Genomic DNA, 16,038 nt, shown 5'->3' on the forward strand with positions numbered 1-16,038 from the left:
CTATGTTGAACCCCTTGCGAGCCCAATGATTGTATCACAGAGGCCTTGTTTCTTACAAGTAAGAATTGTCCTTGAAGTTTGAAACCTTGTTAATGTAGGGTCACTAGTCTGCAACCGTTTACACCTTCATGGCTATCATTTAAACAATAATAGCAAGCTAACATTGTGTGCATCAAATATAGTGTATACATCAGACAAGAAACAAACTATATATCTGCCAGTCTCACAAAACTACATTTGGATATTGTCATCATTATTTATCTGAATGGCATTTTGTGGCCAAGGAGATCTGTGGCTGTAAGCTTTTACAGTGCAGTTCCCATTAAACTGTCAAGGCTCCAGTCTGCGGAGAAAGCTGTCTGTGGTGGCAGCTCAGACATACAAGGCCAGTACTAATGGCTCGTTGGTTAGCCTAGGCCTGACCTTGCACATCATTTCTGTGCACTCAGGATTAATTACCTTAGAACCAATAAACACAACACAGTGACAAATGGCTTGCAGGGCCAGTGTTAATCTATAGGGTAACGGTAAAGTCAAATTCCACCAGATAACTTGACCGATTTGTAAACATCTGCTCAGAATAAATCTTTAAGAACACCATTCTCAATGGGAAAGGCAGAAGAAAGCAATCAAAGGCAAAACTCCCAGAACTAAAATTGGTCATAGACCAATAGAATGTTTTTCACAAGTACTTGTTTTTACATTGTGTGTTCAATTTTCTAATAGTTAATGCGGTAGTAAACTGCAGGAAAGGGGAAAAAAAAAAAGTCCCCTTCAAGGTAATGTCATAATGTGCTTCGCATTCTAGCACATTGTGTAAAACTTGCCTTAAAATGAAGCCCTCCAGCGGCGCGCTGCCACCACTCTAGAGGCTTCCATCTTTACCTGGTCTTCCCTCTGGGTTCATGAGCTCCGGCCATCTGACAGGCCGTGGTGTGATGATGTCACTCCTGAGTCCCATGCCATGGCACACAGCTCTGAAGGAACAGCACGGGTATGCCTTTCCTTCAGAAAGCATGCGTCGGCTTAACAGAAGAGAGACTATCTCCTAAATGGTGAACGTTTAGGAGATATTAGTTTTACCTACAGGTAAGCTTTATTATAAGCATACTTGTAGGTAAAATTAAAATAAACAAGTTACTTTCACTTTAACCGCTTCCCAACCACGCTATAGCTGAAAGACGGCTACAGCGCGGTTGTCTAGTTCTGGGAGGGCTGTCACAGTGTGAAGAAAGAACTGCCGATGACCGGCAGATGTGACAAGGGAGATCTGCACTGATAATCAGGGCACTGATTTATCAGTGCTGCCCAACAGAGCCCAGCAATGCTGCCCATCAATGCCGCCCGTCAGTGCCCTGCAATATGGACCATCAGTGCTACCCAGCAGTGCCGCCCGTCAATGCCCTGCAGTGTGGCCCATCAGTGCTGCCCAGTAGTGCCGCCCGTCAGTGCCCAGCAGTGCTGCTGGTCAGTGCCGTCTGTTAGTGCCTCCAGTCGGTGCTATCAATCAGTGCTGCCAGTCAGTGCCGCCTATCAGTGCCCATCATTGCTGCATATCAGTGAATCATCAATGCCCACCATTGCCGCCTCATCAGTGCTACCTATCAGTGTTGCCTATCAGTGCAGCCTCATCAATGCAGATCAGAGAAAAATTATCTGTTTGCAAAATTTTATAATAGAAACAAAGAAAATCTTTTTTTTTTTTCAAATTTTTTGCTTTTTTATTTGCAAAATAAAACCCCCAGTGGTGATTAAATATCACCAAAAGAAAGCTCTATGTGTGTGAAAAAAACAATAAAGATTTCATATGGGTACAGTGTTGCATGACCGTGCAATTGTCATTCAAAATGCAACAGCACTGAAAGCTGAAAATTAACCTGGGCAGGAAAGGGGTAGAAGTGCCCGGTAGGCAAGTGGTTAATGGGGTCAAATCAGCGATTGTTTTTGATCGTAGTGAGGAAATAGAATTGAAGGAGTGGGATGGGAAATTTTTCTCAAACAAACTAAAGTAAAGGTTTTTTTTTGTATGGCTGCCATTGCTCATTCCTTAGTATGCATGCATTTACTGTAAAATATACAGTATATCAGATGTTATGTGAATTTTAGGAGAAAATAACTAAGAGCTCTTAGAATTCTCTTGGAGGGGCAGTCTGTTAAACTAACACTCTTCTATCCGTCTTTTCCCTGTTATTGTCCGTATGTTAGGGACCACAGGGGGACTCATGATCCACACTACCATCATTCACAGAATGCCTCATATTTTGTTAATGAATTCAAAGTATTCTTAGATTGGGCAAGATTGAGAGAAGGAAGGTAATGTCATGATCTTCACCTCATCCAATTAGAGAGTGCCTTGTATTTATTGAAAAAAATTCAAGGCTCTCCGCAAATGGCGGCAATGCCAAGCAAGGCGCCCCCTGTGGTCAGTGTGCTGCGGAAAAGCCACTGGACACAGGGCCTGAAAGATCACAACTATCTCTGTAGTAGCACTAACTACTACAGTGATTGTTAGCTTCCCCAGTGGTCTCTCAGGTATTATATATGCATATTTACGGTGGTCGAAGCTGGACCAATGTAAATATCTGATACAGATCATATTTGGGGTTCAGCTTACAAGTACAAAATATGTCCATTGTTTTTATTTTGTTTGAATTTGCATCATATGCCTATATGAATTTACAGTTTAATGATCAAATGTATACTTCTCTGTCAGTGAGAGCCCCATGTTCTACATTAAGGGATATGACATGTGGGGAGCAGGCAAGAACTTTGGCGACTACTCAGGGCCATGGATAAGGGGGTACCACCAGTCCTCCTGTATGGGACCCAGGCCAATAGGGGAGCCCAAGTAGCTAGGTGAATTTGGTGTGGGCAGGGAGGGTGATCGGTACAGAGGTGATCGGGGGGGGGGGGCAATTACTAGAACCGATCCCCTGTATTGCTCAACAGATAAAAGCTGGCTTCTTCTCCTCTCCCTTCCGCTGGCTTTCAGCTGCTGCAAAAAGAACCATGCAGGGGATCGGTTCCAGTAATTGCCCCCTCGCCGCACCCATCACCCTCCCTGTGAACCATATGTTTCCCCCTACTGCCCAGGCCCCCCTGTGTGCCCCCACCCCCCGCTGTGCTTCTGGCTTCCCTCTTCTCCTTCCCACCAGCAGCTACAATCACACAATAGGATCGTTCAGGATGGAGAGTAGGGGAAAGGTCTGGTGAATATGTCACATTTATCATCCCCTTCCATTCCTGAATGAACACAATGAGTGATCAGTGCCAATAATAACTGAGGCATAGTAAACTGTGGGGGGGGGGCTGTCAGGTTGGGTGGATGAGGCCCCTGATTGGCCAGCCTGAAAGGACTGATAACATAAAAACCTGCTATTTTAATTGTACAGTACAGAACAGAACACAGGCTATATATTCAGAGACCTCAGGTTATAGGCTGCTACCTGCAGGTGACTGGACAGTGCCAAACGCTTAGCTGGACATGTGCCCTAGGAGTACTCCTATAATGTCACCCCACTCCATGAGCCCTCAGTTTTTTGTTAATGCTTTTAAGTGATGGATTTCTCCTCCCTCATGGAGAAGTGTTCCATGCTTAACTAATTTTCTTTATTTTCCCTTTATTTTATTTTGGATTCTTCAATCAACTCTTTACTGCCTTTACTATACAGTAAAAGCAGTGCATCCAGATTAGTGTAGCCTCGGTAATACCTCGGAATTGTACCTGGAGCCCACACTGTGGGGACGGTCTTACAATTTTTAAATTTCCCTTATCCATAAAAGTATGAGAACTTTCACATACATATATTTCTTTATTCCATTCTCTATGGGACAGTTAGTGTGCCACATTCAGGTATACAGATTTGGGGCAAAAGGGACTCAAACTTGCCAACATCCCTAAATTCAGTAAACTTACAATTCCATCTCCATTGGGACTTTATAGACAAGTATCATCAAACAGTATCTCTCAGGACCTGGATTACCTCCTAGTGGCACTGTGGTAACCAGAGCTGAGGGGCTCAGTTCTGGAGGATCTCTGTGTACACATGCTTTGGCCCCAGTGGCCATCCTGACCCCTCTTGGCGATGAGAAAGAGTCTTTGATTTTAGCATTGGCGGATATACATTCACACCATGGCATGACTATATTTTATATCCCCTGACGATGACATTGTTTGAAAAGCATTGGTTCTGTTCTGGCCTGCCGAATGTAGAGAAACATCAATTACATTGTATCCTATGTATGATCCATTACAGGACAAAGCTGGGGATGATGTACACATATTGTAAAGTTGCCACAGTGTACAAGATGTCGGCCATTAAGTGCGTTTAACTATGTCAATCCTTTTGTGATGTAAAAATATGTATAGTTTATGAGATACATTTTGATGATACTTGCCTATAAAGTCCTAGTGGAGATGGAATTATATTTTTAGTGTGCTACATTTTAGACTTTTTGAGCCAAAGGAAAACTACAATCTACTGGTTGATCTGGATTTATGCCAGCAATGTACCAACTTCAGAACATTTCCGGGCATTTGATAAGGTACAGGATGACCTGCATTCTAATTTTCTTAGTAAACATATCGTCAATTGATGAAGGTAATCTAGACATATCTTCATAATATTTTCTAAACCACAAACTCCATGCCCAAACATGCCCTGCACTACAGTGGCCTTAGTTTCCAGACATCTCATGCTATGCTAGGAATGTGTTAATGCGTCAATGAATATCATTACTCGTGTTTATGATTTTTTTTTTTTCATTTTATCTTCACTTGATTGCAAATAGAGTGATTACAGCTTACATTGAAAAAGCACATTTAGTTCAGTGCAAATATAGAAAACATGCATGGAAAGTTCTATAAATGTATACTAGTACATGCCTGGGCAAACCTTCAAAAATGTATAAACTAGCTCCACAATGTTAGCTTACAACAAGGCAGCTTTGGTCAGACATATAGGGGTTTATTTACTAAAGCTGGAGAGTGCAAAATCAGACTCCCTTCTGCATAGAAACCAATCAGCTTCCAGGTTTCATTGCCAAAGCTTCATTGAACAAGCTGAGGTTAGAAGCTGATTGGTTTCTATGCAGAAGGGAGTCTGATTTTGGACTCTCCAGCTTTAGTAAATAAACCCCATAGAGTTTTTGCCCCCTTCAGCAGTCATGTATACAGCCCTTACCCCATCTCCAACGCACTCTTTTAAACTACCCCTTCTGGATCCTCCACACTAAAATGCTACACACAGGCCTGGATGGTTTGTATACTGATGCTTCGCTTCTTCTCAACCGAAATGTTACATACAGGCCAGTCTTATCCACAATGACACACAGATTCTGGGCTCTCACCTAAAGCCTGGTACATACTACTAGTCTTGTTTCCGTTCAATCCAGCAGGTTCAATGAAAAAAAACTGACAGCTCAAGGGGAGCCGCTGTACTAACTATCTGATGTTAGTACAGCGATCTCCCCTGCTCAGTTATTGTGTTCTGATAGGATAGGACACTCCAGTCAGCGATCTCAGCCATTGGTTGAGAGAGCTGATCTGGCACTGATTGGCAGACCTTTTTTTGGTCATGCCCCTTCAACAGAAGCTTTCAGACTGGCTGCCATACATGTGCTGAATGTTGGCCAGATTCTAATGAACCAGCCGGAGCCGCCCGACATTCGAGCTATGTGTACTAGGCTTTAGGCCCCTATCTCCCAGGGCGGACTTTGATTTGATCAGATTTGATTTTTCTACTGATCCCCTGCTGATCAGGGCGGATGACAGGTTCCTGTACACTCAGTTTATGCACAGCGGACACGGACAGAGTCCCCTCTGCTTTATGGGTGGCCGAGAGTAAGTGGACTCCAATGTCTGTTTACACCCAACTGCCATCTGATCCGATCTGGACCATCCCGGTGAGCTGAACTTGATCCTCCAGAGCCACCATATCCCCCTAGCAGCAAGGCATGCTAACTTCTCCCACCAACATCATAGCTCTAGACGGAACTATGATAGCCCACTGACCTGGTTCTCCCTGATTTTTCTCCCTTTCTCTAGCACCATCAAAACTAATAATTCGGCTTATATCTTGGCCTGGATGCTAAAAATAATACTTGTTACCAAGGTTTTAATTAGAAAAAAGAGATCATAGAGATGTAATTTTCTCCTAGAAAATGCGGTAACCTTACTAACAATCCAGTGCATCAATACAACAAAGCCTCACTAAAGAAGTGTTTGGTCACCAGCAGGGGCGGACTGACCATTTGGAAACTTGGGCACTGCCTGAGGGCTCAGGGTCAGTAGGGGGCTCCATGAGATGCCCCTGGTACCTTTTCATAGGCTTTTTTGAGTTTGGGCAAGGACAAAGGGGCCCCATGATCTCCTATTGCCCGGGGGCCCCATGAGTTGTCAGTCTGCCCCTGGTCACCAGTAGCTCTATCAGTAGAAAGGCTCCCACCGACGAGCTGGATAAATTCAAGAGCATTTCAGCCTGGCAGATGACACAGTATCATCCGATGTGTGGAGTCTAAGCACTAACTGGTGTTCACCAGAGCTCCTGATGGTGGAGATGGGTTGAACGTGTTAGTAGCAGGTTCCGTTCCTCAAGACTGCCCCACCAGGAGGTGAGGAAGCCGAGGTCCAGTAGCAGTTATAGCAGGTAGGGTATGAAACAGGAGTGTAGTCGCTAAATGTGCCAAAAGTCAGTAGCAGGTAGTTGCAGGTTGGGATCAAGCAGAAGTGTAGTCGAGGAACAAGCCAAAGGTTCATAACGAGTGGTAGCGAAGATACAGATGGGAGCAGGAGTGACAAGAGCAAGATATTGGCTGGAGAGAGCACAATAATCTGGCAAACAGGAAGTGTAAAGGCATGGATAAATGTTCATTGGAGGAGCAAAGGGTTCAAGCCAAGATCATCCAAGGAATTGTCCAGCATCCCTGGTGGCTCACAAGAAGAGACATTGTTAGACACAGCAGAGTCAAAGGTTTAAATCCAGGTCCTCCTGACCGTCATTTATTAACCCATAAGACCCCTTTCACATTGGGCAGAATCCAGCTGATTAGATGTGGATCTGTCTGCTGATCCCCCCGATGAACAGAGTGGGCAGGTGACAGGTCCAAGTTCACTCCACTTATGCAGACATGGACACAGCCTACTTTGTTCCATGGATGGTCAGAAGTAAATGGACAGGCTGCCCGCCTATCTGATCCACCAGGGATGGAGGGGAGCAGATCCCATTCCATTTGTTTTTATTGGATCGGATTGGAAGTAGTTGGGTGTAAACGGACACAAGCCCGTTTAAATCCGCCACTCCATTGAGGAGAATAGCGAGTCCAATCAAGTCCACCTGAAAAATGGACAGGCAGACACGTTCAGACTGATCGTGTGAAAGGGACTTTAGTGTTTGAAGCATAGTATGTACGTATTTGAAAACAAAGCACAACAAAGCAAACTTTTAGAGGATGTATTATCAAATGGACAGCAATTATACTATATTATATCAGTGGTATATAATAAAAAGCAGTGCTAAGGCAAATTGGAGAGCTTCTCTTCTGTTTAAGAGATTACCACATAAATATGTAATAAATAGGGTAGCATTGCATTAACACCTATTAACAACCCAAAGAAAAAACCCTTTGCAAAGTTTATTACATCTATATTTTCATTAATAGACTTAAAGCTGAACTCCAAGCAGATTTAAAAACACCATAAAATCCATTTCTGTATTCATTGAAAAATCCTTTGATGTATTTTATTTAGAACTATTATAATACCTGGCTTTGTCCTATCAGTCTACTGTTTTCTTCTGCATGGCAGCATACACAGTGGGAAAGGAAGGGAAAGGGATCTACTTGCTTCACACAATTTTGTTAGTGTATGTTATGAACATGCTTGCAGGAGGAAATAATGGCTCTCCACCATGCTGATCCTCCTTTTTTGTCCAATCGCATTCTGTGGGCCAATTTTTGACTAAGATGTATGTCTTAATTATAGTAGAGAAAAGTGTGGTCAACAACCTGAAAGTCCTAATTGTATAAGAGAAAGGTATGGTCAACATACTAGCTATTGTATCTGTATTCTCTAGAGAGAGAGATATCATTTCCCCGGTACAAATCATTAGTAACACCTCATCTGGAATATGCAGTTCAGTTTTGGGCACCAATTCACAAAAAGAACATTGCGGAACTGGAGAAACTACAGAGAAGGGCAACCAAACTGATAAGAGGCATGGAGGGGCTGCCTGGATCACAAAACATAGGTGTAAATACCTTGCTTGGTAAAATAGTTTCTGCACATGCATTTTAAAGGAGAAGTTTGGGGTTAATAAAAAGAAAATCAAACCTTCATCCTCACCTTTGTGCTGCGGCATCACTGTGATGCAGCAGCAGTCCTCCACTGGCTCTAAGACTGAGCGATCATATGATCACTGATCGCTCAGTTCTCAGTCTTCTCAGAGCAGAGAGCAGTGACTGTCAGTCAGCACTCTCCATTGTACCCCTTCTGGAGCGCATTGAGAGCCAGAGACAACTGTCAGTCAGGCAGCTGGGTGGATCCCGACAATCTATGTGAATCTTTCCAGAGTCTGCAGCTGCTCTATGACATCACCTGACAGCAGGCTTTAGCTGGGTCACTGGAGAGCAAAAGGAATTGCACTCCCTTGACCTACAAGAGAAGTATGGCAAAAGAAACATGGCTTTGGCCATAATTCTCTTTATTTTTTTTCAACTGGAAACAGGAGTTCAGATTTTACAGATGCCTTAAAGCCTTAAAAAAAATAAGTCATTCTCTGATTCCCCACGCCAACTCAACCCCCACCACTGTAATCTATTGTTGCAGCAGGAGTTACTGGGCCCAGGAGACCTGTCCTATGTGCTCATCAAGAGTGCTTAATATGCCCACCCTTCCCAGCCCCTCCTCCATTCATAGAAACTGCGCTATAGCTTCAATAAATGAAACGTGATCAATGAATGGAGGACGGCTAGGTAAATGAAAGGTTCACAACCTCCATTCATGAATCCTGTTTTGTTCATAGAAGCTATAGTACAGATTCTATGAAAGGAGCAAGAGGCAGGAAGAGTGGGTGTGGTCGGCACTCTTGAAGAGTGCATATGACAGGCTCTTCAGCTCTATTACCCCTGTCCCACCAGAAGATTCCAACAGTGGGAGTGAGGGATGGTTGTCAAAGGACAGAAGATTTCAACTAAAGCAAGAGCCAGCAGCACAGGAACATATTACATTGGTAGTAAGAAATATCCAGTGTGCTTATTTTTTATTTTTGAATAAACGTACAGTGCCTTGAAAAAGGATTCATACCCCTTGAAATTTTCTACATTTTGTCATGTTACAGCCAAAAACGTAAATGTATTTTATTGAGATTTTATGTGATACACCAACACAAAATGGTGGAGAAGGATCTGGAAGTTCTGATAGATCACAAGCTTAATAATGGCATGCAATGCCAAGCTGCAGTTTCTAAAACAAGCAAAATCCTCTCTTGTATTAAAAGAGGTATAGACTCCAGAGACAGAGATATATTACCCCGGTACAAATCATTAGTAACACCTCATCTGGAATATGCAGTTCAGTTTTGGGCACCAATTCACAAAAAGAACATTGGGGAACTGGAGAAAGTACAGAGAAGGGCAACGAAACTGATAAGAGGCATGGAGGAGCTCAGCTATGAGGAAAGATTAGATGAACTGAATTTATTCTCTCTTGAGAAGAGGAGATTAAGGGGGGATATGATCAACATGTATAAATACATCAGTGGTTCATATAGTGAACTCGGTGTAGAGCTATTCACCCTGAGGTCATCACAGAGGACAAGGGGGCACTCTTTACGTCTGGAGGAAAAGAAATGTAATCTCCAAACACGGAAAGGTTTCTTCACAATAAGAGTAGTGAGAATGTGGAATAGACTTCCTCAAGAGTTGGTTCTGACCAGCTCAGTGGATTGCTTTAAAAAAAGCCTGGATTATTTCTTAGATACACAGAATAACTGGATACTGACATTTATAAGTAAAGTTGATCCAGGGAATATCCGATTGCCTCTCAGGGGATCAGGAAGGATTTTTTTCCCTGCAGGAGCAAATTGGATCATGCTTTGCTGGGGTTTTTTGCCTTCCTCTAGATCAACTGTGGATTATAACTTTTTAATAATGGTTGAACTGGATGGACTTTTGTCTTTTTTCAGCCAAACTAACTATGTAACTATGTAAAGTCGCACATAATTGTGAAGTGGAAGGAAAATGATAAATGGTTTTCAAAATTTTAGATCAAAGCATATTCATATGTTAGAATGGCCAAGTTAAAGTCCAGACCTAAATCCAATTGAGAATCTGTGGCAAGACTTGAAAATTGCTGTTCACAGACACTCTCCATCCAATCTGACAAAGCTTGAGCTATTGTACAAAGAAGAATGGGCAAAAATTTCACTCTGTGCAATGCTGATAGAAACATTCCCAAAAAGACTTGCAGCTGTAATTGCAGCAAAAGGTGGTTCGACAAAGTAGTGACTCCGGGGGTCTGAATACAAATGCACGCCACACTTTTACATATTTATTTGTAAAAAAATTTGAAAACTATTTATCATTTTCTTCCACTTCATAATTATGTGCCACTTTGTGTTGGTCTATCACATAAAATCCCAATAAAATACATTTATGTTTTTGGCTGTAACATGACAAAATCTGGAAAATTTCAAGGGGTGTGAATACTTTTTCAAGGTACTGTAGGCTTGAATATTTTGTGTACTATTTTTATGGGCTATGGTCCACAGTCTTCATGATTTGTCATCCTATATTGTAGCAGAAGTTGTTGAGCTGGTCACGTTAAAATTGATGTCATTTACTGCAACCTCTACAGTTCTTTTCATCAGTAATCTATGTTCTGCCCTTCAAAAGAGAGGATACACAATCAAAAGGTATGATGAAAACTGAAATTACATTCTGCAGGCAACTGTGACGGTGAAAGGATCTACATGTACAGGTACTGTGAAACAACCAATTCTTCCAAGGGCAACTGTCCTTCAATAAATATAAGCAACACAGTGCTAGACCAACTCATAACAAAATCAGCACCGCTTATAATATGAAGCAGGAGTGGCAGAGGCTCAGGGGCAGTCCGAAGTCTCCAGCTTTGGAATCTATGTATAGAACTCAATAATAAACACCTATAGAAAATGTAAAAGTATTGCAAGCAAATATGTCAAACTATTATAATGTCTAAGACCAATGTCAGATATTGTATCCAACCAATGGCCAGAATTCCCCATTTGCAGAATCACTATGGAGGACACACCAACACAACAGGGAGGTGAAACATTCACCTGCTTTCATTTGATGCTCCTTCCCTGGCTGGATGAGCGAGGCACAACTCTCTCACTGACAACTTATATTTTGTATTGTTTTCTACAGCAAGGGAGTGATGACAGATCCAGCTGGCAGCACATATAAAGCAGGTGAGTGTTCTCATGCCATTGTCAAGAACTCACCAGAGACAGGGATGGAAGTGTGACATGAACCTAACTCAGCCTTTCTCAACCAGGGTGTCTAGGCACCCTGGGGCGCCTTGAATGAAGCTTCTGAAACCTCCTGCCTAAAGTTGGCTAGACACTAGTAGATTTTTTTAACTATTTTTGTGTAATGCCCTTCAGGTTAGCTAGATAGGATTTCTGTTAGATAGAGGCTGAGTAGCAGCCTGGGATGAGTCAGCCTGGGAGTGAGGCAAGATTTCACCTCAGGCCGGGCTGGTGAGGTTCTACAGGTCAGGGCTTCTCTCACCTTTCCAGAAACTTAGAGAGCTTTCTGGAACATGGGTGGAGGAGGCCCAGATCTGCATGTTTGAGGGCCCTTGCAATCCCTTTGCAGGAGGCTGGGAATAGTGACCAAAGACAACCCTTAAATATGACAGAGCCTGGGGAGCAGGGCAGTGTAGGTTGGAAGATGGACTGAGAGAAAGGCTGAAGAGGCTTTAGAGGGGAGCCTATCTACAGGTAGGTCACTGGAAGGGAGGATCTCTGCTGTCCCATCGTCTCCGGGGGAGGACAACCTGTGCAGCAGGGAAGGAGCCAGCCCAGCGTAAGACCTGAAGGCAGCCACCAACCCGCCATGCTGACAGGACAGGACAGTGTGAGTGGTCCTATACCCCCTGGGCCAGAAAAGGGGAGGTCAGGTGCAAGACCCAACTAGTTATCATCTGGGACTACTTGTTAGCTCTTTGGACCCAGGGATACCCTCAGGGCAGCTGGGTGAAGAGGAGGTTTCATCCGGGGTCTGAGGAGGTACATCAAGGAAACTTCAGTGCTCCTTAAAGAGACAGCGCTATTTTTTCTGATCCACAATTTTGTACAGTGTTTGTTGCTAAGAAGTTCGTCCTCAAGTTTTATAGTTCCTTGGGCATCTCATATACCCCTAGACCAGTGGTAGGCAACCTTTTTTTTCAACTGAGCCAAATCTCGCCAAAACCACGATTGAAATTTATTTTGAGAGCCACATTTTTAAAACTGAAAATACATAGGATGGTACACTGTTTTTAGTTTCAATAAGTTTTTATAATAATTCATCCCCCATAGTATTTCATCCCCCATATAGGAATTCATCCCCCATATAGTAATTCATCCCCCATAGTAATTCATCCCCCATATAGTAATTCATCCCCCATATAGTAATTCATCCCCCATAGTAATTCATCCCCCATATAGTAATTCATCCCCCATATAGTAATTCATCCCCCATAGTAATTCATCCCCCATATAGTAATTCATCCCCCATAGTAATTCATCCCCCATATAGTAATTCATCCCCCATAGTAATTCATCCCCCATATAGTAATTCATCCCCCATATAGTAATTCATCCCCCCTATAGTAATTCATCCCCCATATAGTAATTCATCCCCCCTATAGTAATTCATCCCCCCTATAGTAATTCATCCCCCATATAGTAATTCATCCCCCATAGTAATTCATCCCCCATAGTAATTCATCCCCCATATAGTAATTCATCCCCCCCTATAGTAATTTATCCCCCCTATAGTAATTCATCCCCCATATAGTAATTCATCCCCCTATAGTAATTCATCCCCCATATAGTAATTCATCCCCCATAGTAATTCATCCCCCCTATAGTAATTCATCCCCCATATTAATTCATCCCTCATATAGTAGTAGTAAGTAAGTAGCAAGTAGTAAGCCAAGTCCCCCCTGTGTCATTTCACTTACCTTTGCTCCGCGCGTTCCTCTCGCCGTGTTCCCGCGCCGTTCCAGTCTTCAGGGCGGACTGTGAGAGGAGTCTAGCTCCTCTCACGTTCGTCACGCTGCCCCGCCTACACACATCCTGACAGCCAATCACTGGCTATCAGGATATGAGTGGCAGCGAGACTGGCCAATCATTGCATTTGAGCGCGCTGCCCTGGCTGTTTTTTTTTTGGATCACGCTGCAGAGTCCCTGCCGCCCGAGAGGAGGGAGGGGAGTGGGCGCCCGGCACACAAGAGCCGCATTAAAGCGTGTAAAGAGCCGCATGTGGCTCGCGAGCCGCGGCTTGCCGACCACTGCCCTAGACCAATTCAAGTTGTTAATCCTTCAATAAAAAGAACTAAAAACCAGCTAAAGGACTGCTTACTGCATGCAAGGTACCAAAAATATGTGTTGCCTGGCTGTGCAGAACATAGGGGGATGCAAAACAAACTTAGTGGCCCCTAAGGGGGTAGTGCTACGTTAGTATGAAAATTCTCAATACATTCGATGGCTTGAGGAATGTTGTTTGAAAGCAGTTAAAAAATTTTATTTGCCTTTAACAATTGATATTGGGGTAAAGGGACCAAATGAAAACTATGTACACTGTAAAAAATGTGTTCATTCTAAAAAAAAAAAAATGTCAATTTCATTAAAATCTTCTTGTTGCTGCTGTCAAAAACTAACATTTGACCCTACTGACGATTTTAAAATCAAACAAACTTTCTTAAAATGAAAATTTATAATTATCAGTGCAGATGTCTGCTTTGACAGTTGCCAGTTACCGCCAGTACTTTCCTAACGCTGTGGCAGCATAAGGAAAGTACTGCTGATAACCGACAACTGTATTTACATGGTGATCAGTTGTGAATGGACACAGCTGATTACGTGGTAAAAGGCCGCTGTGATTGGCCTTTTACCATGTCGTGATCAGCTGGGTCCAAAGGACTCAGCAATCACAGACAGCGCCAGGTGTGCGCTGCCTGGGGCTTGTTCTGGGAGGACGTCATATAACGCCCTCCCAGAACTGGACGACCGCGCTGTAACCATCATTCCACTATAGCACAGTAGTAAAGTGGTTAAATTGTAATTGTAGAGCTCATAAATGGGCCCAAATTTTTTTCAACCTGCTTGGGAGGCACCTGTTGGTATATGTGAGCTGATATAGGGGAAGGGCAAAATGAATTGAGTGTGTTCACTTAGAAGGAGTTAGTGGAGAATCGTTTGCAGGCAAAAGTATGCTTTTTTGCATAGAAATAGAGTAGCCTACATTTCTACAATTCTACAGAAATTTCAAAATAGCAGTTAGGAAAAGGAACCCTTCCAATCTGAGAGACGTGGAGCAGTTGGCACAAGAAGAGTGGTCCAAAATTCCAGTAGAGAGGTGTAAAAAAAACTCATTGATGGTTACAGGAAGGGATTGATTTTAGTTTTTCCAAGGGGTGCGCTACCAAGTATTAAATTGAGGGTGCCAATGATTTTGTCCAGTCAATTTTTGGAGTTATGCTTGGAATGTGTCAGATTTGGTCTTTTGTTTCTCTACTTTTTTGTGCCATACCAATACAAATAAAGAAATAAACATGAGAATGCCTAAACATTTGTAATTGCAGCAATTTTCTGGGCGAAGTGGTGCATTATCTGATAGAAATTCAGGGGTGCCAATATTTTTGGCCATGACTGTACATATGTAACAATTATAAACAGTGACATCTACAGACCAGAGGTATGAACAACAAAAAAGAACACTGGTGAATTTTCCATATCTCTTTTTTGAGAACAAATGCTTCTTGTTCACCAGCCCAAGAGAAAGCAGGGATAAAATTTTAATGTAGAAAGATCCTCTAATTAAGGTGTCTTTGAAATAGGCTCCATAGAATTGAGAGAGAAAAAAAAACATCACTGGATAAAAGATTGAAGTCTGCACCTGATGAAAGGCTCAATAAGTTTTAGACATTTATAGACAATCATACATTTATTCAGAAGTTTAAAGAGATATTTTTTGAAGACTGCTGTGCCACCCCTTTCTGATTCTTTTCTGGAAGGAATCAGAAATACTTAATTGAAAAAAACATTCACTTTTTATCTTGGTACATATAATGAAGTGCTGAGGTTTTTGAGAAACTGGTTCTAAGGGATCTAAAGAGATTATAATGTAAGAAATTAATGTTCCAGAAATTGTGCTCTAAAATCACTGCTGAAAAATTATAAATACACTGCTCAAAAAATGAAAGGAACACTTTGAAAACACATCACATCTCAATGGGGAAAATATTATGCTGGATGGCTATACTAAAATGGACTGGGTAATGTGTTAGGAACGTAAGGATGCCCCATTATTGATGGAAATGAAAATAATCAACATATAGAGGACTGAATTCACAGACACCCCGAAAATCAAAGTGAAAAAAATGATGCATCAGGTTAGTACATTTGGCTGAAATTTAATTGCAACAACTCAAAATGGTACTCAGTAGTTTCTATGGCCCCCATGTGCTTGTATGCATAATAGAAAAACAAAAAGGGCGCACCGACCTAGTGCATTATCGTTTAAAATATTTATGGAAAAAACAAGGTTTTACAAAGGCTAGCCTTTATAAAAGGAGTGCAGACTCTTGAAGTGTTGGCTCTGAGGAAGAGGTTGTGGCCTCGAAACGCGTTAGCCAGTTGGTCATCCAGGGTTCCATCGTATGGACGATGCTGCTTGGATATATTATCTTGTTCGGTGTGATATGCCTGTGTTCTTATGTTCATGGTGAGTATAATACTTACCTAGTTTTTTCAATAAATATTTTAAACGATAATGCACTAGGTCGGTGCG

The sequence above is a fragment of the Staurois parvus genome, unplaced genomic scaffold (assembly GCF_062004578.1).
Source record: "Staurois parvus isolate SC_StPar_1 unplaced genomic scaffold, SC_StPar_1.0 ptg000607l, whole genome shotgun sequence".
Lineage (NCBI taxonomy): Eukaryota > Metazoa > Chordata > Amphibia > Anura > Ranidae > Staurois > Staurois parvus.